The following is a 25,312-nucleotide window of genomic DNA, read 5'->3' as shown; positions in this document are numbered from 1 at the left end:
TTTGCTTACATATGTGTCCATACACCACACTCACACCTGGTGCCCTTGGAAAACAGAGAAGGCATTGTATCTGCTAGAACTGGAGCTACAGATAGTTGTGAGTCACCATGTGGGTGTTGGGAATCACACCTGGGTCCTCTGGAAGATCAGCCAGTGCTCTGATCTTCCGCTGAGCATCTCTCCCGTCGAACCTCATATTTTATTTACCCATCCTTCCATGGATAAACACCAAGGCTGATTTCATATTTCAGCTATTGTGAATCGTGCCACAGTCACCACGAGTGTGCAAGTATCTCTCTGCTATGATTAATTTCTTTTGCTTATATCTAGTATTAGATACTTTCACATAGCTGTGAACAGAACACCGGACAAAGACTACTATATGGAGGAAAGGCTTATTTTGTCTCATGGCTTTACTCCACCACTGCAGGGGTAGGTACAGCATCGACAGAGTGTGACAGAGGCTGTTCACACCACAAGAGAACAGGAAGCAGAGAGCACAAAAGGAACCATGGTTACGGGCAGTTATAACGTCAGAGGCCGGTCCCTAGTGACCAACGTCCATCAGATAGACCCTGTGTCCTAAAGGTTTCACAGTCCCAACCCCAAAACAAAACAAACACACAAAACCAGTGCTACTACCTACCTGGAGAACAAGCATTTAGAAATGAGCCCATGGAAACATTTCAGTCATAACATATTCAGTCAATAGGACTGCTGGATCACAGCGTGGGAAATGTGGAGAAAATGTAGTGTCTTTTCTACCAAAGGGTTAAATTCAACAAAACTCCATTTAAAAAAAAAAATCAAGAAGCCTCTTGAGGAGGGCATGGTGGTACATTCCTTTAATCCCAGCACTCTGGAGGAAGAAGTAGGTGGTTCACTGTTTGAGGCCAGGCTGTCTACACATCAAGTTTCATGCCAGGCAAAGCTACAGAGCAAGACTGTGTCTCAAAAAAAAAAAAAAAAAAAAAAAAAGAAAGAAAAAGAAGGAAAAAAAAAAAGGCATCTTGGCAGACTTTCAAACTCCTCCAGGCCTAACCTGACGGAGGGGCTGCATCATCATCCCACCGGCTGCAGGCGGCAGACACAGGCAGTAAAGGGGAAAATTAGCAGTCAGGCTTCCTCCGTCTCTGACTCTGTGGTGATGTGAGCTCCATTCATCATTTCTGGGCCTCCCTTCCTTAACTGGGGCAGTGGCACTCACAGGAGTCGCTCACCCAACCATGGGTCCCCGCCACTGCCCTTCCCTGCCTTTTGCTCCCACACTCACCAGTGTTTTTTCACCGGTTCACCCTGGGCCCCAATCAACAGACTCAGGAGCTTTTCTACTGGTTGAGGTCATCTGTTTATTTTGCCACCGAGGTACGATGTACCTAGCAAAGGGATATCTGCCCTACCGAAGCATTGATGCTTGCTGCAGGAGAGAGTCATGACTCATTTTCACAAAGCTGCTGATGAAGGATCAGCGCACATACACTCATTTGTGGTGACAACCATGTAAAGGGACAGGTCGTTAAACGCCGACGATGGTGTAACCGCCCTAGGAGCAGACTTACCGATAATCTAAAGTACACGCTATTTTAACATTCCATGACATCATCTCCCTGTCGTCATAGCAACTTGATTTGTTTCTGATGTTTTACAGGGATGCTGCACGGCCCCACAGCAATGCCCTGTTGCACTCGCTACAACAGCCATGGTTTTACTTACTTGCTAAGAATGTTACTTTAAGTTTACAAACTTTCCTACGTGTGTGTGGGGGGGGGGGGGGCACAAAGCGATGCCGTGACTTGTGGACGTGATGCAGAGTAACCAAATCATAAGCTAATGAACATAGCCATCAACTCAAATAGTTGTGATTTTTGTAGCAAGAACATTTTTAACTTCTCTTTTAGAAATTTTGAAATGTACAATGCCCTCTTACTGCTGTTTTTAAAAATATGTTTTTGTCTGTGGGTATTTGGCTTACATGTAAGTCTCTGCATCACATGTATGACTCTGCAGAAGCCAGAAGAAGTCACTGGCTCTCCTGGAACTGGAGGTATAAACGATCATGAGCTGTCATGTAGGTGCTGGGAACGGATTCTTGGTGCTCTGGAAGAGCGGCCAGTGCTCTTAACCACTGAGCCATTTCTCCAGCCTCTACAATGCTCTTTTAATAGCTATAGCCATCACATCACACGGGCTGTATTAAAGCCCTTACTCCCCTGTCTGAGGCTTTGCACCCTGGGCAATCATCTCCCTACTTCCTACCTCCATTGTCTAAAACCAACACTCTGCCTTCTGTTTCCATTAATTTGGTGTTTCAGACTCTACAGATGAGCACTAATCTACAGTATTGGTGTCTTAATAACTGGAGCATTTCCATTTTAGCACTGTTATCCAAATCCTCCATTTGTATTTTTTAAAATGAAAGAATGTCTTTCCATTTGCGGCTGAGTCTATGACCACACCTACCTAAATATGTCCAATCCCATCATTTTTTTAAAATAGAGATAAATTTAGTTATCACTATTTGTGTGTGTATGTGTGTGTGTGTGTGTGTGTGTGTGTGTGTGTGTGTAGGGGGCATGTGTATCAAGGCAGGCGTGCAAAGGTCAAAGAGCAATTTTCAAGAGTCGGTTTTCTCCTTCTATCATGGGTTCCAAGGATCAAGTTTAGATCATCTGCGTAGCAAGCACTTTACACACGGGGCCGTCTCGCCAGCTCCATTGACCTCATATGTGAAAGACTGAATAGTACTCCATAGTCAGAACACACACACACACAGTCTCAGCAGCACCTATCTGCTGATGGACACATCACTTGATCCTGTCACTTGGCTACTGTGGTATATGGCAGTGAGCATGGAAGTGTAGATGTCTCTACTTTGAACTGACCTCAGATCTCCTGTGTGGATATGCAGAAAGGGGTAACTGCATCTGTGATTTAAAGGGTGAGAAAAATCAACATTTGGAGGATGTGGAAAATTTAGAACCACATACTCTGATGAAAATATAAAATGGTACAATCATCTTGGGACATAGTTTGGCAGTCTTATTAAAAAGCTAAATATAGTTTATCATGCAACCTAACCATTTTATCCCTAGGAATCTCCCCAAGAGAAACGGAGACATTTTATACAGAAAGACATCCACATGAATGTCTTAAATAGCTCTGTCTATAATAGTCCCAAACCAGAAACAGTTCAAATATACATCAACTGGTAAATGGCTAAGTGAAATGTGGCATCCAAGTCCAAACGCTTTCCATTGTTAGTTTTGCTTTCCATGGTTTTGGTTATCTTAAAGATAGTAAATGGAGGGGCTGGACAGATGGCTCAGCGGTTAAGAGCACTGGCTGTTCTTCCAGAGGTCCAGAGTTCCATTCCCAGCACCCATAAGGTGGCTCACAACCATCCGTAATGAGATCCAGTGCCCTCTTCTGGCCTGCAGGCTGACATACAGGCAGAACACAATAAATAAGTAAATCTTAAAATAATAATAATAATAATAATAATAATAATAATAATAATAATAGGGGCTGGAGAAATGGCTCAGAGGTTAAGAGCACCGACTGCTCTTCCAGAGGTCCTGAGTTCAATTCCCAGCACCCACATGGTGGCTCACAACCATCTGTAATGAGATCTGGTGCCCTCTCCTGTATACATAATAAGTAAATAAATCTTAAAAAAAAATAGTAAATGGACAATTCCAGAAACAACTTGTAGGTTTTAAATTGAGTGCTGTCCTGAGTGTCATGATGAGCCCTCGTTCTGTCCTGCTGTGGTGGAAACTGTCGCTTTGCCCACTATATCCCACGGTCTACGCTGTTAGTCACTCAGCAGCCATCAGGCCATCAGATGCTGAGGCACAGCGGGGCTTTCACATAGGACTTGTGTCCTCCAAGGGTGAGGATGGACTATTGGACATTTATTCAATGAGATATTACTCTGTGAGAAAAGAGACTGGGGAGTGATTCATGAGTGGATGTTGAAAGCGTGCTGAGAGAACCTCTGGAGGCTGTGCAGAATGACTCTTTACATATATATATATGTATGTATACTCCAGACAGAGAGGGAGGAAGACAAGGCGGGGCGTTTATGACAGAACGGAAGAGTGGGCTGCTTGGTGCTGCTGCTGGGACACAATCCATCACAAACAAGCACAAGGACACTACGGGATGTGGATATGTCCTAAAACTGGATTACGGTGACTGCTGTACAAATTAACTAAGGTATTTGTATTATATGAACCAACAGCCAGATATATAATCTATAAATTACAGTCTGAAATATTTAAAACAGCCTAGACTCTTCTATTTAAACATTTTTCTTCAGACACTGAGCTATTTACTACAGATTACTCTTCCTTTTTCTTTCTTTCTCTCTCTTCTCTCTCTCTCTCTCTCTCTCTCTCTCTCTCTCTCTCTCTCTCTCTCTCTCCTCTCCTCTCTCTCTCTCTCTCTCTCTCTTCTCTTTCTTTTTCTGGCCATGACAGAATTTAAGTGTTTAAAAGTAGCTCTAAGGGAAACGTTCTAAACAGAGCATTTCCTAGTTTTGGCTCTGGGGTTTATTTATCAAGGTGCTGTCTTCCAAAGACTTGCAATGACCTCGGAGCCGTCCATCACAGAGAGGTAAAAGGGTCTCAGGTGTACTTTAAGGCTAATGAGTTCAATTCCAAAACAGAACATGAAGAGACGTTGTTGCCCAGTTCAGGTCATCTTGAGGGTAGGTCTTTGTGTCCCGTGTCCCATGTCCAAAGAACATGTCTTAGGTTACTTCAGACTGTTAAACATCATGGTAGGGCCAATATACAAATTTAAGTTAGGCATGAGATCGAGGATTTCTTGCATCAACAATGCGAAATGACAAGAGTCTCCGCTATCTCTTGGGCTCTGTCTGGACTCATCCTATGCCTGCAAATTCAATCATTTTCAAGTAGGGTTTGGTTTGGTTTTTTAATATGCTGCTTCCTTAAATACTTAGTCACTATACACATCATTAAATGATTTTAAAGTGTTTATCTTAAAGTACGCTTTTCATCAACAAAGGCAGATGTGGAAAAGTGAGGTACTCAGAACTGTCCGATAACTTTCAAATATAACGCACCTTCCAAAACCGGCACCAGCCAGCAGCCTCTTTTGGTCTCTTCATCACAAATTTCCAGTACCATAAATTTGCTCCATTTTAATTACATATAAACATCAGTCATGTTTACTCATTTGCATCTGGACTTCTGCACTTGACACAATGTCTGTAAGGGCCCCTCTCCGTGACTTTCTACTGAAGGAACATCGCGTCGCTTCTCCATCTGTTGGTGAATGTTCAGGTTGTCATGAATAATGAGACTATGACATTTTTGATACATCTGTGGTGCACATATGTGGAAGTGTCCCCCGACTGCCTGTCAGTATGGTTAGTTGTGGTAGAAATCATCCTCTTTTGCTAACATCCCCAAAGCCACTTGAAGTGGTTTCACTGTAAACAAACCTAAACGCAGAAATTTCCTGATGTAAACAGACGTTCATCCTTCAGAAGTGACTTGAGCAAACACCATCATAGGCAAAACAATTGCATATCAGTCACAAAGTTACTGGGCTGTGGTGTCTCACAAACACGGCTGCTTCAGAAGACCCCATCCTGTAGGGTTCCTCGGGAAATGCACCCCTGTGAGCTTCCCAGCCTTCCCTGAGGCTTCCATGGTGGAGTCTGATGAACATGGCTTGGACCTGAAAGAAAAAACATGTTTCATTTCTTCTTGAGGTCTAGGAATCTGATTATTCATTTATTTAAGAGTTTGTTCATGTGTGTGCACGTGCTCATGTGTGTACGCGCAGCATGTGGAATGCATACATCAACCTCAGGTGTTCCTCAGGAGTCACTCTCCTTGGAGCTGTTGTTATTGTTGCTTTAAGACTATCTTTTATTATTACTTGACAATTTCATACGTGTATAAAATGGGGTTTTGTTTTTTGAGACAGAATCTGTCAGTGAACCTGGAGCTCACTGAACTCAGCTAGACTGACCAGTGAGCCCCAGGAATCTACTGGTCTCTGTCTGCTTCTCCAGGGCTAGAACTGCATGCGCTTGCCTCCACATCTGGCTTTTTAAAATTCTAGGATCCACTTGAGGTCCTCCTGCTTGTGAGGCAAATACATCACAAACTGAATCATCCTCTCAGCCTGCTACAAATTAACTCATGCTTTGGCTGGAAAAAGCAGTCCAATGGGGCTGGAGCAATGGTGGTTAAAAGCGCTTGCAGTTCTTGCAGAGGGCTGGAGTTCAGTTCCTAGCAACCACATCAAGTCTCATTTCAGTTCCAGGGGATGTGACACCCTCTTCTGTCCTCCACAGGCACCTGCAATGGCTGTTCTTGGTTGTCAACTTGACTATATCTGGAATGAACTACCATCCAGAAATGGAGGGTATACTTGTGATCCAGAGCTTGAGGCAAGAAGACATCTTCTTTTGATCTGGATCTTGAGGCAGGAAGACACATTCCTTTAATTCAGATCTCGAGGCTAGAAGACATAGGCTTTTGATCCAGATCTTGAGGTGGGAAAACACACCTTTAATCTGGGCCACAGCTTCTGCTGGAAGCCTATGAAGGATTCTGCTGTAAGGACAACGGAAGGAGGAAGGATTCATTCCTTCGTCTCCTGCTTGCTGTTGCCTTCTCAGCACATCCAATCCTTCACTGGCATTGGAGCCTACGTCTTCAGGATTCCAGCATCTACAGAAGACCAGCTGAGACCCCCAGCCTTGTGAGACTGAGCAACTACTGGATTCTTGGACTTTCCACTCACAGTCAGCCATTGTTGGACTGCAGCCTGTAAGTCATTCCAATAACTTCCTTTTCTTGGGAGACACAAAATACACCTCTACTCACCCCAGATAGAGACCCTATGACGGACCAACGTATGGATACCACAGAAGTCCAGCTTGGTGAACCAATGAGTTTTATTGGGGTTACTTACAGGAATATGGGTGAGGGGTCACTTACAGGAGCAGAAATCACTCAGAGATAGGTGCATCACCAGAGCCCACCCCAGCATGGGTGACTGTCACAAAGCTGGGTACCGGAAGTATATTGCATGGCCTGCAGGGAGCTCAACAGGTTGGGGACTGACTCAATGACTCTGGACTTGAACCTCTTCAGGCAGCTCAGCTGGTCTCTGCTTCTTCAAGGCAGCTCGCCTGCCCTCCCTGCTCTGCTTGGCAGCTTGGCTTGTCTGAGAGGCCTCTTTGCTGCTTTACTGTTTACCCTGGCACAAAGGGGCACAGTGAATCTGCTCAGTTTCAGGGACTTCCTGAAGCTATTTTGAGTTGTTTAGCTCCCTGCTTAAAGAGCGTCCCTGTAGGATGGAATGTTTCAGTCTCCAAGAAAACTTATATAACAGGGCCAAACATTTATACACATAAAAATTTTTTTATTATTATTATTGTTATTGTTATTGTTTCATGACAGGGTCTCACTATATAGTTTAGGCAGTCCTGGAATTCAGTATGCAAACCAAGCTGGTCTCAAACTCATAGAGATCCACCTTCCTCTGCTTCCAAGTGCTCAGATTAAAGGCGTGTACCTCTATGCCCAGCTCTAAAACTAGTTATTTTTAAAATAACAATAAAAATAAACAGTTCAAGATAATGATTGGCACATGGGCCTGGCTGCCTTTAATTCCTGGGTGACACTTCTCTACTGTTTTATAACTTGGAGACTTGTGCTCTCACCAGGGCCAAAGCTCTTGACTATAGCCAGTTCTTGGGTGGCTATCTGTTCATAAACTACCCTGTGATTAGTACATCTGTGATCTGTGACCTTGGTGTCCGGACCTCAGCCTGGGCATTCTACCCACAATGCTTCAGGAGGGTTTCAATGCACAGGTGACTCAGGCATCTGTCTCAAACGGGCCAAACTTTGCAGGAATCTTTCCCCATCTCTTCCCTTCACAGTCACTGGACTGGGTACACACATTTAGGGAAGACTTGAACAAGGGTTCCTCTAACTTGCTGCCTCCCCAGGGGGCACATTCTGAGACCTCCGAGGCCTTTACACCCTAATATCCCGGGCCACAGAGAGCCCTGTGTTTTTGTTTTTTTTCAGAGCTCCCACTTTTTAGTCTGAACCTTAGGCAGCTCCCGCACCTTCTCCAAGTCTCCAGGGCATTTGCTAGTCTACGGTGCCTCTTGAGGCGCCCATTCATTGTCTTTGTATTAAGTGCTTAGCACGACATTCCCCCATGCCCTAGTGTTCAAATAGAGCACTGTAACTGTAGCTTTTCACAGGGGCTGGAGGGGTGGCTCAGTGGTTAGGAGGACTGGAGCTGGATTGCCAGCATCCACATCAGGTGGCTCACGACTTCCTGTAAGTCCAGCTCCAGGGAATCTAGACCTCTGGTCTCAAGTACCTGTACTCACATGCACAAACCTATCGGGGACTTCGGGGGTCCAGCCCCTCGATAGTCCCCTCCCAGGGTCCGGGAAGAATCTACAACCAGCTGATAATTAATCTTTGAAGAAAATAAATGAATCTATGTACACGAAATTCCTTAGTCCATACACTTTATTATTCTGTCAGTTCTCTCTCTTCAAGCTTATACTCTGCTCTCATTTTTAGCTCCTTTCTTGCCCAATTTCTCCTTACATTTATCTGTTGTCCCCTCCAGGTTCTATCTTAATTCCTTCATCTAGTTCTGCCCCTTCTAGGTTCTCATCCATTTTGTTCTTTCCCCTATCAGCTCCTCTCCCATCTCCTTTTCTCTCATCTTGTTCTTCCCCATCTGGCTCTTCCTCATCTTCCATCTCATTCCTCTAGTAATCTCTTCTAGCCCTTCAATCTAGTTCTTCCCCATCTCAGTTTGTTCCTCTCAAGTTCTTACCCATCTAGTTCTTCCATTCTCTTTTCTCTTCTCCGTCCCTCAAGCCCCGGAAGTCCCGGTATTTATACACTTACAATCAGTAATCCCTTGGCAGTGCAAAGCCAGGCTTCCAGGGTCAAATGGAGGGATGATAAGAATCACATAGGGAGGCAATAACCGTTAATTATCATTTGCAACCCCAAAGGAAGTGACCAATGGGGAAATGAATTAACTAAAGGCTAAATTCAGGTAATATCTAAGAAGAGGGATCTTATGTGCTCAACTATCGTCTTAAACGTGATTAGTAGAAAATGTTAAGAATCTATAAGTTGCTAGGTCAATGGGAGAAAATAAAACTGCCTTCTTTTTTCCTGTGGCTCCTATCTGTCCCAGCTATCTGCTGTTCATCTGCAGGGTGGGGGAAAGTGTGCTCGGTCGATAGGCAGCCTGTGCACAGCTAGATGCCTCTGGTGATAGTTAAAGGGAAGTCTGGAACTAGAGGTAAGATTTGGGAAACGAGGAAGTTAAGCTTAATTGGCACATCCGCCAGGCCTTCTCAGACAGGTAGTCTGGACACTCAAGTCTGTTCTTAGAGAGTACAGAGGTATCTCTGATAAGGTACTTTCCTCCCTCTGGGGATGGACCTGGCCGGATGCTGCTAATGATAATTACAGGGAGGCCTGAACTGGGGTTCTGGCCGTGCATAGCTGTCAGCGCACAAGGTTATCTAAATATTCCTTTAGTAGAGGGGAAATGGTGCCCAAATAATGATGGAAAAGCTACAATAACATACAAGAAACTCATAGCAGGAAATGGCTAATAATCAAAAGCCAAATATCACCAAGGCTCCTTGAGCCTCAGCTTGACCTCTGGAAGGCCCTTGGCTTCTTCCAGATATTAACTTTGTCATAATCAGCTGAAATCCTACTTTGTATATTTTTGCGACTTGTAGCACATACCCACCCACAGACAGTTTCCATATACATTATTAAAAACTAAAAATGAATATTAAAAAGAATGTACCAGATGCTTCTGTTTTGTTTGGTTTTAAAAGTTGCTGTAACATTTTTACTTGCTAGATGGGCTTCTAGCACCTGGCCGTGTGTGTGTGTGTGTGTGTGTGTGTGTGTGTGTGTGTGTGTGTCAGGGAGGAACGTATGCATGACCGTTGGTGCACACGCGACCCAGTGCGTGTGTCAGCGCGCTTCTGAAGACCACACTCTCTGGCCTTGCTGAGGTCGGGTCCGTCTTGTTCCTGCTGTGGGGCTGCACACTGACAATCTAGCTGCTCCCAGCCACTGGGTGACTCCCGTCTCCATCCACCTCACGGTAGGAGTGAGGGCTGAAGATGTGTGCCATTGCATCTGTTTCCTTACGAACTGGACTCGTCAGGCATGTGTGGCTAGTGCCTTTACCCTTTGCCATCCCCCCAGCCCCATTTATTCATTCATTTTAAGCAGTTATACTGATAGGATCCATAGACTTTAGAACTTATCTGAAGTACACAATTTAATGATTGTGTATTCACAGATACATGTAACTATTACCACAAACAGTTATAGAAACTTTTCCCCAAACAATTGCCATATCTTTTAGCTATCAATCTCCTAATCTTCTATTACCCCACTCTGGCCACAACTATACATCTTTTTAAAAATTAATAGAAATAACTTTAAAATTAATAAACAGACTTCATCTTTGTATATTCTCTGTCTCGTCTCTCCGTCTCTCCACCTCTCCACCTTAGGTTTTGAGACAGGGTCTCTCACTGAAACTAGACCTTCCAATTCAACTAAGCTGGCTTGCCAGTGAACCTCATGGACCCCTCTGTCTCTGCCTCCTCAGTGTTGGGATTACAGGTGGACCCACATGTCTGCTTGGCATTGTGTGTGTTTTGGGGGTGGACTCTCAGGTCTTCATCCTTATGCAGCAAGTTTTGTCCATGGAGCCATCTCCCTAACTCTATTCTTGACTCTTTCATATGAATGGAATAAGATACTATGCAGCTCTTGACGAATGAGGTTTTTTGTTTTTTTGGTTTTTCGAGACAGGGTTTCTCTGTGTAGCTTTGTGCCTTTCCTGGAACTCACTCTGTAAACCAGGCTGGCCTCAAACTCACAGAGATCTGCTTGCCTCTGCCTCCCAAGTGCTGAGATTAAAGGTGTGCACCACTACCGCCCGGCTGAATAAGATTTTTATACACAATGTTTTGAAGAGTCACACAAGTTGTAGCATGCATTGGTGCTTTGTTCCTGGGTCTGGCCAAGTAACAGTCCATTGTATTGCTTGCCTATGGATGTTTGTACTATTTCTCTAGATGACTAAAAGTGTGCTGGAGTTTTGCAATCCTGTTATTTCTAAACACGAGGTTACCCCGGCCAAGGGTGGCTAACACTCAGCAAGAGGATTGTCAACGGGATCTCTCTGTGTGCCTCTTCACTAGACTTTTGCGGAAAAAAAAAAAAAAAAAAAAAAAAAAAAAGAGCGTTGGGCTCTCACACTGGCTAGATCCTCCACATGCTTTCTTCTTATCAGCAAATCCTGAGAGAGGAAAGTGGCTTTTTACCTCCTTTAAATAAAGTGAGGAAACATCCTGCTTTCTTCCCGCTCTCCCGCCAGCTTGTAACAAAGTGGACCCTGACACCAGCACACTTATTTTCTGCACACTGGAAGCCACAGAGCTCATGCCATAGCAGTTTTGTTTGTCAGACTGTTTAGTATGATCGGACCTTCGCTAAGCACGTCACTGGAAAAGCTGTGTCAACAGCCTTTGTCTCCTCATCACAGTGTTTAAAATGTGACGAGGAGACAGCATTTGGGACTATGGAAGCCAGCCTTCTGTTTGAGCAACAAAATACCTGCTCTAAGAAGAAACAGTTCGCTTTGCTTACAGTTTCAAAGGTTTTACTTATTTGTTGTGTACATTTGTGCATGCATTTTTGTGTGGACACATGCACATGTGTGCACATACATGTGCAGGCCAATGGTCAGCTTCCAAAGTTTTCTTCCTCCTTGGTTTTTTGAGACAGGGTCTCACCTCCTGGAGTGCTTCAGTTAGGTTAGGCCAGCCAACAAGTGAGTGTCTGTACCCTCTGTCTCCCTAGCACAGGGATTTTGAGTGTACAGTTTCCCTCATGGTTTTGTTTTAACATGTGTTCTAGGGTTTGAACACAACTCTGTGTGGTTGCATGGCTGCTTTACCAACAACCAATATTAACTGAGTACTGAGGCACACTTTCTTAGACCTCCAGCCCCTAAATCATGACATGGAGACTTAATATGAGTTATGAATGCTCAGCCTTATCTTATGCGTGTCCCACTAGTTCTTATAATTTAACCTGTTTCTCTTCATCTACATTTTGCCTCGGGGCTTTTTACCTTTCTTTCATTCTGTATGTTCTATTTTCCATGTCTGACTGGCTGGCCCTGGGTGTCTTGCTGCTTCGGGCCACAGAAATATGAAGTAGGAATTTAGCTAATTATGACAAAAGCTGAATGCCCATGCCCAAAAGCCAAGTCAATGCCCAAGGAGTATTGGTGTTACTTGGATTTTTTCATATGGCAGCTGTTTTCTGCTATGAATTTCATGTGCACTGCCACAGCTTCCCCAATTGGCTCTTTTTCCTAAGAACTTCTAAACAATGAGGACTGATCATTCTTCAGGCACATACAATTAAGGTATTTGGATAACAGCCTCGCAGGCAAGGCTTCCTGCTTCCAGGCCTTTTGTTTCTCCTTTTTAGCACTAGAATCAGATATCTTCTTTAGCTACATCCAAGGATAAGTGACAGACAGAATAAGCATTTCAGAACCCCTGCTAGTCTCCTGAATTAAGGTAAATATCCATACAGAGACATCACCTAAGCCAGGCTGATGTTAGGTACATGGCGTTGATTCTTGTGCAACTTGAGCTCAGACCCTTATTTCTCACACAACCTTAGTGGCACCCCCAGTTTTCCCCTCCAGCAGTTAAGTCAGAACAAAAGGAATTTTTCATACCAGGTGCTATGAGGCAGGTTTCCTAGCAACTGGGCAGACTTATCCCACTCGACCAGAAAGCGGCAGGGCAGAGTATTGCTGATTGTAGGTGGATGGAGACGGATGGCGGGGAAAGGAGAGGAAGAAATGAAGATGGAGATAGGAATGAAGATGAAGAGGAGAACAAGATGAAAAGAACTTAGAACTATGAGAGGACAGGGGGAGAAGGGACGGAGGAGCTAAGGATGAGAACAGAATTGAAGCTGTGCAGACAGAATTTTTTTTTTTCTTGAGACAGGGTTTCTCTGTATAGTTTTGGTGCCTGTCCTGGATCTTGCTCTGTAGACCAGGCTGGCCTTGAACTCACAGAGATCCGCCTGGCTCTGCCTCCCGAGTGCTGGGATTAAAGGTGTACACCACCACCGGCTGGCTTGCAGATAGAATTTTGTATCAGAAGAATAAAGTGAATGGATTGAAGAGCTTGGGGTACTTAGATTCACTCCCTCAGATTATTTCTTGCCATTGGTAGCGTCTCTTCTGGAAACCCTGGGCAAGAACTATTAGAGGCTGGACCCTAACAACCCTTATTATCTCCCTCTCTTTCTCCCTTGTTCTTTCTCTCTCCTCACCTAAATTCTTCCATTTACTATTCTCTCTGCCCACCAGCCCCGCCTATTCCTCTACTGCCTAGCTATTGACCAATCAGCTTTTTATTACACCAATCAAGTGCCTTAGGCAGGCAAGGTAAAACAAATGCAGCACATCTCTAGTAGTTAAACAAATGCAGCATACACAAATGTAACACACCTCTACATAGTTAAACAAATGCAGCATACACAAATGTAACACACCTCTACATAGTTAAACAAATGCGGCATACACAAATGTAACACATCTCTACATAGTTAAACAAATATAGTGTAAATAAATGTAGCAGATATTTGCATAGTTAAATAAATGCAGCATAAACAAAAACAACACATCTCTACATAGTTAAACAAATGCAGCATACACAAATGTAACATCTCTACATAAACAAATGCAGCGTACACAAATGTAACACATCTCTACACAGTTAAACAAATGCAGCATACACAAATGTAACACATCTCTACATAGTTAAACAAATATAGTGTAAATAAATGTAGCAGATCTTTGCATAGTTAAATAAATGCAGCATAAACAAAAACAACACATCTCTACATAGTTAAAGTAATATTCCACAACACAGTACCTACTATCTGCCCAACATGGAGCTGGTTAAGGCTGCACGTAGACAGAAAAGACAGAGTAAGTGGTCAACCTTGGATGTTTACTTGGCCATTGTCTACCTTGTTTTTGAAACAGTCTCCCAAGTGGTGTTGGGAGTTCACTGATTCAGCTAGGCTGGTCGGCCAAGGAGCCCCAAGTATCCACTGGTCTTTGCCTCCACCACTGGAATTACAAGCCCATGGCACTATGCTTGGCTTTCTTACGTGGGTCCTGAGGATCAAACTCAGGTCTTCATGCTTGTGTACCAAGCTCTTTAATGACTTAACTGTCTCCACAGCTCCATCATTTCAGAGGTTATAGGCCATGGTTGCTTGGCCTCACTGCCTCTGGGGCTGAGATAATACAGAACATCTGCTGGAGAGAACGTGCTGGAACACGCTGTTTGCCTTGTGGTGTCTGGGATTCAATAGGAAAAAAAGAAAAGAAACAAGATGAGGCAGAAACCCAAAATCCCCTTGAAGGGCGTGTGCCCAGTGACCTAACTTCCTTCCACAAGGCCCTATGTCCTCAAGGTTCCACCACCTACCAGCAGCGCCATAGGCTTGAGAGTCAAGCCTTCAAAACAGCTTGTAAATATTCACGAGCCCCAAGATTAGCATGAGGTCTTATCTGTGCTCATTTTCTTACTTTCTTAGAGACAAGAATTTTTCTGTGCAGCCAAAGCTCGTCTGGAACTTGCTGTAAAGTTCAAGCTGGTCTTTGAAACATAATCTTCCAGCCTCAGCCTTCTGCATGCTGGAATTACAGGCATGCATTTTTTTCTCTATCAACCCTTGACCTGGTGGCTATTCAGAGCACACTCTCTTCAGATTTCAAGTTCAAATAGATTCTATTTAGTAGAAGAAAGCAGTGTTTCACATTAGTAAAAACAAAAACATAAATAAATAATAAAAACATGCCTTTGTCTCCTGAGATTGGCCGTGACAGTCTAACTCATGGCAGAACTCTGCACTGGCAACTTGTCCAGACAAAACAGTGACTCAGCTCTCACCCAGACATGAGCCCTGAGGAACCCCTGTCCATGGTCTCATGTGTCCTGTTGCAGGCCTTAGCTGAAGCAGGTGCCCTGTAGTAGTTTGAATTGGCCCCCAATAAGGTCATAGGGAGTGGCACTGTTAGGAGGTGTGGCCTTGTTGGAGTGGGTGTGGCCTTGTTGGAGTGGGTGTGGCCTTGTTGGAGTGGGTGTGGCCTTGTTGGAGTGGGTGTGGCCTTGTTGTTGGAGTGGGTGTGGCCTTGTTGTTGGAGTGGGTGTGGCCTTGTTGTTGGAGTGGGTGTGGCCTTGTTGTTGGAGTGGGTGTGGCCTTGTTGTTGGAGTGGGTGTGGCCTTGTTGTTGGAGTGGGTGTGGCCTTGTTGGAGGAAGTGTGTCACTGTGGGGGCGGGGCTTTGAGGTCTGCTATGCTCAAGCTACTGCCTAGTTCAAACCACTTCCTATTGCCTGGAGGTCAAGATGTAGAACTCTCAGCTCCTTCTACAACACCATGTCTGCCTGCATGCTACCATGTCACACCATGATAATAATGGACTAAACCTCTGAAAACGTAAGCTACCCCAGTTAAATATTTATAAGTTGCTGTGGTCGTGGTGTCTCTTCACAGCAATAGAAACTCTAAGACAGGCCCTCTCAGTCCTCTCTTCTTTTGGAACTATCCCTTAGCTCATAAGGAAAACCAAGCTGGGGACATGGCTGAGCCTATCATAGGAGTATAGAGGAGCTGGAGATGGATTGATTCATCTGGCTGTGTGGGGCTGGAGAATCTGCTGAAGTATGTAAGTATAGAAGATGTGGTCACAGAACAAAAGTGGTCACTAAGAGTTCTGTTAGTTAACAGTTCCTGATTCCTTTACATTTTTGATGCCCAGTTGCCTTCCTGTCCTGGGCTGTGCTGAAGGTTCTTGTGTCTTTCCAATGACAGCAGCAACACAGTAATATAATACTTTTTGAATCTTTTCTGTGCGCTGGGTGCTAGTTTGTGCATTTTGCTCATTTCATACCTGTATAGATCTGTGGCATCCCCCCTGACAGCCAAGAAAGTGAAGTTCAAATATGGATATTTGAACTCACATAGAAGACACTTGGAGCTAGCATCTTAGGGCTTCTATTGCTGCAATGAAAAACCATGACCAAAAAGTAAGATGGGGAGGAAAGGGTTTATTTACTTACACTTCCATATCACTGTTCATCACTCAAGGAAATCAGGACAAGAACTCAAACAGGGCAGTATCCTGGAGACAGGAGCTGAAGCAGAGGCCGTGAGGGGAGCTGCTTACTGGCTTACTTTCCATGGCTTGCTCAGCCTGCTTTCTTATAGAACCAGGATCGCCAGCCCAGGGATGGCACCACCCACCATAGGCTGAACTCTCCCGCATTGATCACTAATTGAGAAAATGCCTTACAGCTGGATCTCATGGCGGCATCTCCTCAGCTGAGGCTCCTTCCTCTGATGACTCTAGAGTGTGTCAAGTTGACACACAAAGCCAGCCAGCACAGCCAGTATCCAAGGCCCCGGGCTCTGTTAGTGGTACGGGAGAGGTAGCAGTGGTGGACGCTAAGATTCGGAGCAGGGGCCTGCAGCCCGAGGGAGGACTGCAAAGGAAGAAAGTGGGTGTGTCACTGGTGAAAAAGCATTTTCCCACGGGCAGATCTGTGCCACCACACTTATGCACTGCCACTGTGTCAGAACACAGTCCAAGAACCAAGTCCTACGAGGGGAATTCTGGGTGCTTGTGAGAAAACTCCAAGAAAACAAGACAAGAGTCTTGTGGCCTCAGTTTCTTCAAAACCACAGAACTGTTCTTGGAGTGTGCTTTCGTGGCCCTCAGGAGGAGCAGGTGGGGTGAGTTTACCTCAGATTATTTGTCACAACTGGCCATTGTTACTTGTTATACAGCTCTGTGGAAAAACATGTTTATACCACGTGAGGCTTGTCCTTGTGACTGTAGACTTTACTCGTGATTCTTCTTAACCCTCAGACTATAAATTGTCAGATGCTCTGAATGAAGTTGGCTGCTGCATGAGACTTTAGTCCACCTCATTTTTAAGCTCCACTCTCCCAGGTCCAGTCACCACTTCATCCCGACATCACTGGGGAGGAAAGGAAAATCTGGAGTCAAAAAACCGGAACAAAGTGATTGTCCTCTCCTCCTCAGGCATGGTGGGGTACTACTGGTATGAGAAAGGTGTGGTCAACGATGCTGTGCCAGAGATCTTAGGAACTTGTCCTATGTATGTCTGGTGGTGGGCTCAGCAGTTAGAGCTGTAGCCAAGGGTCAGGCAGATGGTATCTGCTACGTCAGGCAGCTCTGAGGCAGTTACATTGGGCATTTCTTCTTCCACAATAGTTGGTTAATTGGTTCATCTACCTAGGATGGCCAGGCAGCCTTACTCCCCTAGGGGTTACAGGGACATCAGGCTGGGGGTGATCATCTATTCAAAAACTACGATGCTCTATACAAAAATTTCCATCCTGAAAAGTTCTGAGGTAAAGCCACCATCAATTTCATTCTATCTCATACTTTACAGACATAGGTTTGTACTGAGCTTTGCACAGCTGTGTATAGCCATCTGCACATATGTGAGCCATAGGTGAGATGAAGCAAGACCTTCAGGTGCATGGCTTTCTTGAGAATGGGATGAGCCCAACAGACTTGGCATGCCAGGGCTTGATGAGGCATACAGCCCTTCTGAAAAGCCTGCCCAGAATTTCCTCCAGAGGTCATCCTTCCCACTTGCTCTTCCCAGCCCCTCTGCTTAGGGGAAGCAATTGGCTTTCTCTCTAAAGAGCTACCATCTCCTTCCCGAGCTTCAGGGATGGCTCTGGTCTGTACTCAGAAATCAAGGAGGAGGAAGTTTGTGTCCTTAGTTCAAACTGCCTTCTGCCCTGGATCCAAACAAAATGTGGAGCCACATGAAATTGTCATATTCTGACTGCTTTGGCCTCCAAAATGGTACATTCCCATAGACCAACTAAAACATGGGCCTCAAAAAAGATTTTTTTTTCCAGAGCTGAGGACTGAACCCAGGGCCTTGGGCTTGCTAGGCAAGCACTCTACTACTGAGCTAAATCCCCAACCCCAAAGATTTATTTTTATTTTTAATTATATGTCTGTGTGTGTCTGTGTGTGGGTATGTGAATATGAGTGAAGTTGCCCTCAGAGGCCAGAAGATGACATGATCCCCTGGACCTAGAGAACAGGTGGCTGTGGGAACCCAACTCAGGTCCTCTGCAAGAGCAGGAAGTGATCTTAACTGCTTAGCCATCTCTCCAGTCCCAGTACAGGCCTTTTTATTGGAAACATTTGTGGTAGGAAAAGAGAAACAAAATTAAGTAGGCATTTAATGGACCTCTCTAGAGACCACAAAGGGTGTGTGTGTGTGTGTGTGTGTGTGTGTGTGTGTGTGTGTGCAAGAGGAAAAGAAAGATTGATTTTCTGACTGGGTCTACCTATCACTTTTCTATTTAGTTTTTATTATTTTATATTTATTTTCAAGACAGGGTCTCATGTAGCCTAGGCTGGACTTGAACTTTGCTATGTAGTGAGGGTGACTTTGAAGCCCAGATGATCTTATTTTTGAAAAGATGTCTTAGTCTTATCCTTTATCCAAGTTCATTTAGAACTCACTACGTTGCCCAGGCAGGAGTCAAACTCGTGCCCCAGCCTCCTTACAGCTAGGGTTACAGTTGTAGCCACCACACATGGTATTGTCTTTCCTTGATTAATAGTGAACTCTAAGATGGCTGCCACACCATCTGGCTTAGGTGTCCCTAAGCCATGTACCACAACACATGGCTCCCCTCACACAGTATCCTCGCAGGTTTTTTTTTTTTTTTTTTTTTTTTTTTTTGAGACAGGGTTTCTCTCTGTAGCCCTGGCTGTCCTGGAGCTCACACTTTAGACCAGGCTGGCCTCAGACTCAGAGATCTGCCTGCTGGGATTGAAGACGTGTGCCACCACTGCCCAGCTCCCTCATGGTTCTTGATTTTGCTATGTTTTACCTGCCCTTGCCATAAGGGGATGTCCAAACAGTTCCTAACCTTTATTGTAGACTCAGCCCAAGCCGGCTCTCCCCCAAAGTCAGGTTCTCAAACAGCAGGGGCTCCTTTTGGAATCCCACAGACTTGCTGGAATGACCCCATTACTCTCTTATCTCCTACAATGTAGGAGCCCACAGAGACTAGTGAGAACTTACTCAGGGTCAGAGAATCTGAGCTTGCTTTACTCAGCAGGGTTGTGTAAGGGGATGATTTGGTAACAGGCGTGGTTACCAGGTGTTTGGAAGGGTCTACACCTGGCTGTATGTGTGCTTTGATCCTGTAAGGGATAGGTCTTTTGCCTCTCCCCTTGGCATATTATACAAAGCCATTTTCAATAAAGGACAAGGCTGTTGGGTATTGACCCAGGCCCTCCCAAGGCTATCTTGTGTTTCTGTCTTTCTTCTTGTCAGCTAGGTCTCTCTTTCTATCTGATATTTCCTCATTCCTCTCTCCTCCACCTAAGAACCTTTCCAAAAGTGGGAGCTGGACTCCCACACTACAGGAGTATGAGGTCCTTTTGGTCTCCCGACACCCCGTGTTTGGTCTCTGTGAGGCTCAGCTTCTGCCTCACTATCACAGGGCTCATGTTGCACACTTAAATACTGCCTCCTCAGTCTCTCAGTGACACCCACCTTTTCAGGTCTTATCAGTGGGCCTCCTTGGCATTTCCATTCTGGGCCTTCAGAAGAACTTTGGTCAGAGAGTGTAGGGGCCTCCAAATAGAGGAGGGAGCAAGAACTCTGCTGAGCTGTGCTGAGACAAAGCCTGGGCCTAGTCTCTCCTGACCACTGTGGTTTGAGTAAAGGGGAGGACTACCTGTGAGTCTCAGTGATGCTAGCATACTTCATGGCTCGCACCATCCACCTGGCCAACAGTGGCCTGCAGAGCCAAATGACCCTGCTGGTCCCTCTTTCCACACACCCTCCTTTGCTCATGGTTGCTTATTCATTTAAGCTCTCCTCATTCTTTGGGGATGTACTCACCCACCATCTGCTAGATACCATTCTAGGCTCTCAAGGCAGTAAGATGGTTTGTTGGGGTCCATAGAGGTTTCCTAGTGAGATCTGAGCTTGCTTTACACAGCAGTGCTGCATAAGGGCATGGACTGACCACGGGAGTGGTTACCGGGTGTTTGGAAGGGTCTGCACTTGGCTGTGCCATGCGGCATGCTTTGATCTAGCAAGGGGGAGGTCGTTTGCTCCACCTCTTGGCATTCCTTTAAAAGCCCTTTAGTAGAGATGGAAGGGGCTGGTGGGTTTTGACCCAGGCCCTCCCGAGGCGATCCTGTGTTTCTATCTGTCTCTCTCCTCTCTATATTTCTATCTAAATATTTCTCGCTTCTCCCTACTCAAGAGTACCCTGGGGGGAAAAGTGGGAGCAGGTCTCCCATAATGGCTCAGCAGCCAAAAGTCCTTGCTGTGAAGTTCTGATGGCTTGAGTCCAATCCCCAGAATCCAGATACAGGTGGAAGGAGAGAATCAGCTCGACCAAGGTGTCTTCTGACCTCTGCACACATATACCCCGTAGTACACACACACACACACACACACACACACACACACACCAAATGTTGAGGAGAGATGTTCTAAACTATACATTGAAATGTATCCCATGAACAGCAGGTTGGAGAACAAGGGGAACCCCAGCAGAGCGATGTCTGTTAACAAGAATACCAAGCCAGGGCAAAGGCCAGAGGAGTCTCCCAGGCATGTGGACAGCCCTGTGCAAGGGCCCTGAGGCAAACAGGAATCTGGAGAATGAGATGGAGATGCAGCCAGCAGGCTGAGCAGCAGCAGCAGCAGAAGGGAGAGTGGTGGGGAGATGAGGAGGCAGGGGGAGGCCCAGTCACGTGATGACGCAATGTTCACCAGGGCTGTAAGTGGAGAGGGCATAAGGTCTGTGCTGTGAGGCTCCCTCTGCTGTATGGCACAGTGAAGCTGGACAGTCTGGGAAGAGAGTTGGCAAAGAGGAACCTCACAGCAGTGGATGACACCCAGGAGCCTGGATGGAAGCTTGGATGTTTCTCACGGCCAAGACCTTGGGTTTGATGTACCAACAAAAGAAAAGAAAAATCACAAGACATACTCGGGACCAACACAATGGGGCTACGATGGTACCTGCTTCTGTCCTGCCCCTCTTGAAGCAAGCAAAAGCAGCTCTGCCCTGACCTTAGAAGACTCAAGGAAAGAAAGAGAACCACAGTAGGACATCTCAACCAGAGCCCAAGCCCAACCAGGCTTTTCAGAGTGGCTTCGGTGCAGAGGCCAAGCATACAAACTCTCTTGAAGGGATTTTTTTCTTTCCAGGAGACTTAACAACTGAGATAACATGTTGCCAAGATGGAATTTCAGTGGGGGCAAAAAAGGATTTTCTTAAAGACACTAACTGTGTAGCTAGTTGGGAAAAACCAAAGATGAAAAGGACCTTAATAATTTCCCTGAGGGGCTGGAGAGATGGCTCAGAGGTTGGGAGCACTGACTGCTCTTCCAGAGGTCCTGAGTTCAATTCCCAGCAGCCACATGGTGGCTCACAACCATCTGTAATGATATCTGGCACCCTCTTCTGGCATACATGCAGGCAGAACATTGTATGCATAATAAAAAATAAATAAAAAAAATAAATAAATAAATAATTAGAAAAAAAAATAAATAATTTCCCTGAGAATTAAGAGGTCGTAGAAAAGCTGGCTTTGACTGGCCTTCTACCAGCCGATGTTCACGGGCTGTGAACTAAGTGGTAAGGAGTGCTCTTGGCCATGAGCGCAGAGCTGCGAGTCTCCAGTTACCTGCGACTCTCCAAAGGCACAGAAATCAGGCTAGTTGAGGAGGTGTGGTCTCTGTTTTCTCTTTCTGAAAATGCGATGGAGGGGCATTAAACAGGACCCTGCAGAGGACTTTACAGTGTGTCAGCGTCTACAATCTCTCTGCGAGGATACTGTCACCACTGCCCACAGTCTTCGGGAAGCTACTGTGGATCATTCAGACAAGATGATTTAGACTGATCTGGAATTTGGAATTTGAACCAGTTTCATGGTCCTTTTCATTCTCAAAGAATTGGTCTGTGTAAAGAGTTTTTTAAATGAGTTGGAGTTTGAAAGGTAGTTTCTGCCTCCTGGGTGTGCCAGAAGCAGCTTTTACTAGAAGTTTTCTTATCAATTAAGTCTAAGTAAATTCCTAAGAAGTTATGGCTTCTTAGCTATCCAAACCATACTTTGTAACTGCCATGAATCTATTTTGTGATTCTGAAAATAATCACAGAAGACTCAATATGACTTTCTTGAGCAATTAAAGCATAGACTGTGTATTAAATAAGTAAATCATTGGCAATATTTGATTTTACTAATAAGAGTATAAAACAGAGGCTACATGCTTGTAATGCACCACATTTCAGGTGGTGTACACACCTATAATAGCAGCACTTGGAAGCTGAGGCAGGAGGATCATGAGGTCAAGGGTCAAGGTTAACATAGCAAGACCTCATCTCAAAAAAAATAACAATAAAAAGATGATAATGGAAAAAATGCAAAATTGAGGCTACCTTCCCAGGAATTTGGCAGTGGGTAGTAAGAATTTTTTTTTTTTTTCCGTTTTTGAGACAGGGTTTCTCTGTGTAGCTTTGGTGCCTGTCCTGGAATTCACTCTGTAGACCAGGCTGGCCTTGAACTCACAGAGATCCGCCTGGCTCTGCCTCCTGAGTGCTGGGATTAAAAGTGTGCGCCACCACAGCCTGGCTAAGAATTTTTGAAAATTTTATATTATCTTTCTAAACATCTTTCCTAAGGATATAATCATCGATTTTAATATAAAAATATTTTATAATATTTACAAAAAAATCTCAGATATAATAAGGACTTTAGGAAAAAATTACATTGTATCAATATGGACAATAGTATTGTGTATTGTTAAAAGCTCACGATTGTTGGAGAATATTATTTTAAGGTGTGTTACTTTTATTTATGTTGCATTTGTTTAACTCTGTGAAGCTGTGTTACTGTGCCTGTCTAAAACACCTGATAGTCTAATAAAGAACTGAATGGCCAATAGTGAGGCAGGAGAGAGAAATGGCGGGGCTGGCAGGCAGAGAGGATAAATTGAAGGAGAAATCTGGGAGGAGGAAAAAAGAAGTGGCCAGAGAAGGAGAAGGACTCCAGGGGCCAGCCACCCAGCTACACAGCCAGCCACGGGGCAAGACACAAAGAAAGGTATACAGGAATAGAAAAGGAAAAGCCCAGAGGCAAAAGATAGGCAGGATAATTTAAAGTTCAGAAAAGCTGGCTAGAAACTAAGCCAAGCTAAGGCCAGGCTTCATAATTAAGAATAAGCCTCTGTGTGTGATTTATTTGGGAGCTGGGTGGAGGGCCCCACAAAAGAGTAAAAATCAGAAACAACACACAGTGTAGTGACACATGAAGTTATATTTATCATATGACATAACACTTCATTAACTACACATACACAGATGCACACATCCACTAAAAAGTGTTTATTTTGGGATGATTTTAGTATTTCTGTTATTTACTATAGTTTAAATATCTGCATGACACTTCAAAACTAAGTGATGTTAACACTTGACCATGTAATCACATTGAGATTCAGTCATATTATTCTGTGTTCATTATCTCTCTATATATATACATATTTAAAATTCTATCATTATAAAATAACCTTTGCCCAAATCTTAGACTTTTAATCAAGTGCTCTAGGTTTTTTTTTTTTTTTTTTTCACAGTCAATCTGTCCACAGAACACCTTGACGGATTTCACTGTTATCTTTCCATCATCATCGTTATCTGGCTCATGTCGTTGTCATGAAGAACCCAATACAGAGAGTCTGATTGCCTCCTCTGCAGTAACCACCACTGAGGCTGTGGTGACAGGATAAGGATAAGGATCTTTCTGATAAGGAGGAGCCCAGGAGGTGAAAATGAGGGCAAGTTTGGGGATTTCACTTCAATGAAGCCCTTCCCTTTGAAGGGCTGGATATTTGATCTGATTTCCTTTACTTCAGATCTTTAATCCTGGAACAGGTGTGCTGGGGAGGGAGGGGGTTTAAGTCTGATAGCGGGGCTCTGCTGGATTGGTTTGGGGGCCACTTACTGACAGCAATGAACATTTTCTAAGTACCTAAATGAAAGTAGACTGTCATGGGGCAAGCAGGGGGGCAGGTTAACTTGGTTGTTTCTCTGCATTCATTTACAGGAATGTTTGCATGGGGGAAAGAATCCAAAATAAAACAGATTAAAAGTCACCTTTCAAACCTGTCATGCATCTGTGCCTGGTGTGTGGTCCTGCCCAACGTCCAGGATGGCTTAGGGAAGTTATTTCTTTTGGAAAATAAAGTTCAAAAAGGCAGCGATGTCATCAGCTTAGATCACACACTGAGTAACACTGGAGAACTGTCTGTCAGCAGGTCCTGACGTACACTCCTTGTTTTGGCCAGGAAGGGTAGATATTCTCAAGGTTAAGTAAATGTCACCTCTGTCTGCCATATGACTGCTCAGCAGTGTCGGAAAAGCAAAGGTCACAGTTGTTAACCTGGAAATTTCACTTACAAGACAAATGGCCGGGGCAGTCTGTCTCTCAGGTCACCTTGGGTACGTTTCCCATAGTTGTACCAGGTCAGTAGGCGAGTGAAACGCCAGATTCATCACTGATAGAATCTGTGCGAGGCTGACAGTCCTTTAATTTGGGTGCCTGCATGGCCCGAGGCCATTATTTTCAATTGCCTTTTGTCTGTAGCAGCCCATCTGTCTTTCACACACACACCAAATTTAATCTTCAAGGGAGACGATGATGAGATTTTTTTTTTTACCTGAAGTCACCATGACACTAGTTTCAGAAACTGCAGTAACTTCAGGAAAATGTTGACGTCAACAAAATCTGAAAGTCGTTGGGAAGTACTTTCTAGTAATTCTAGGCTATTGCAGGCTCCCCACACGGGTACTTCTAAATACCTGGGTCCTTACCCAATTTACTCCTTCAAATGTATAAGCATTTTTAACTCATCACAAACACTTCTGATCATTTAAATCAGAACTTCTGGACTTTTTTTTTGGAGAGGAGGGCTGATGGGAATTAAACCCTTAGGAGAGAGGCAAAGCTAGACATGAGTTAGCCCATCCAAGCAGACATGATGGAGGAGTACAGAATAGGGAGCTGTTGTGGAATATTAGTTTAAGATGTGTTACA

The 25,312-nt window shown here is 44.6% G+C and overlaps 1 long non-coding RNA gene across 1 annotated transcript; it reads left to right on the top strand.

Annotated features, from left to right (window-relative positions):
* The first annotated feature begins 1,812 nt into the window (after positions 1 to 1,812).
* LOC131922577 (uncharacterized) lies at positions 1,813 to 24,101 on the top strand. The gene is made up of 4 exons (XR_009382331.1): positions 1,813 to 2,938; positions 4,053 to 4,218; positions 6,665 to 6,815; positions 23,853 to 24,101. It is a non-coding gene; the product is annotated as an uncharacterized LOC131922577 (long non-coding RNA).
* The last annotated feature ends 1,211 nt before the right edge of the window (positions 24,102 to 25,312 follow it).

This window comes from Peromyscus eremicus, chromosome 12 (genome assembly GCF_949786415.1).
Source record: "Peromyscus eremicus chromosome 12, PerEre_H2_v1, whole genome shotgun sequence".
In the NCBI taxonomy this organism is placed as follows: Eukaryota; Metazoa; Chordata; class Mammalia; order Rodentia; family Cricetidae; genus Peromyscus; species Peromyscus eremicus.
Note: the sequence above shows the minus strand (reverse complement) of the source record. Positions and strands in the feature narration are given on the sequence as shown.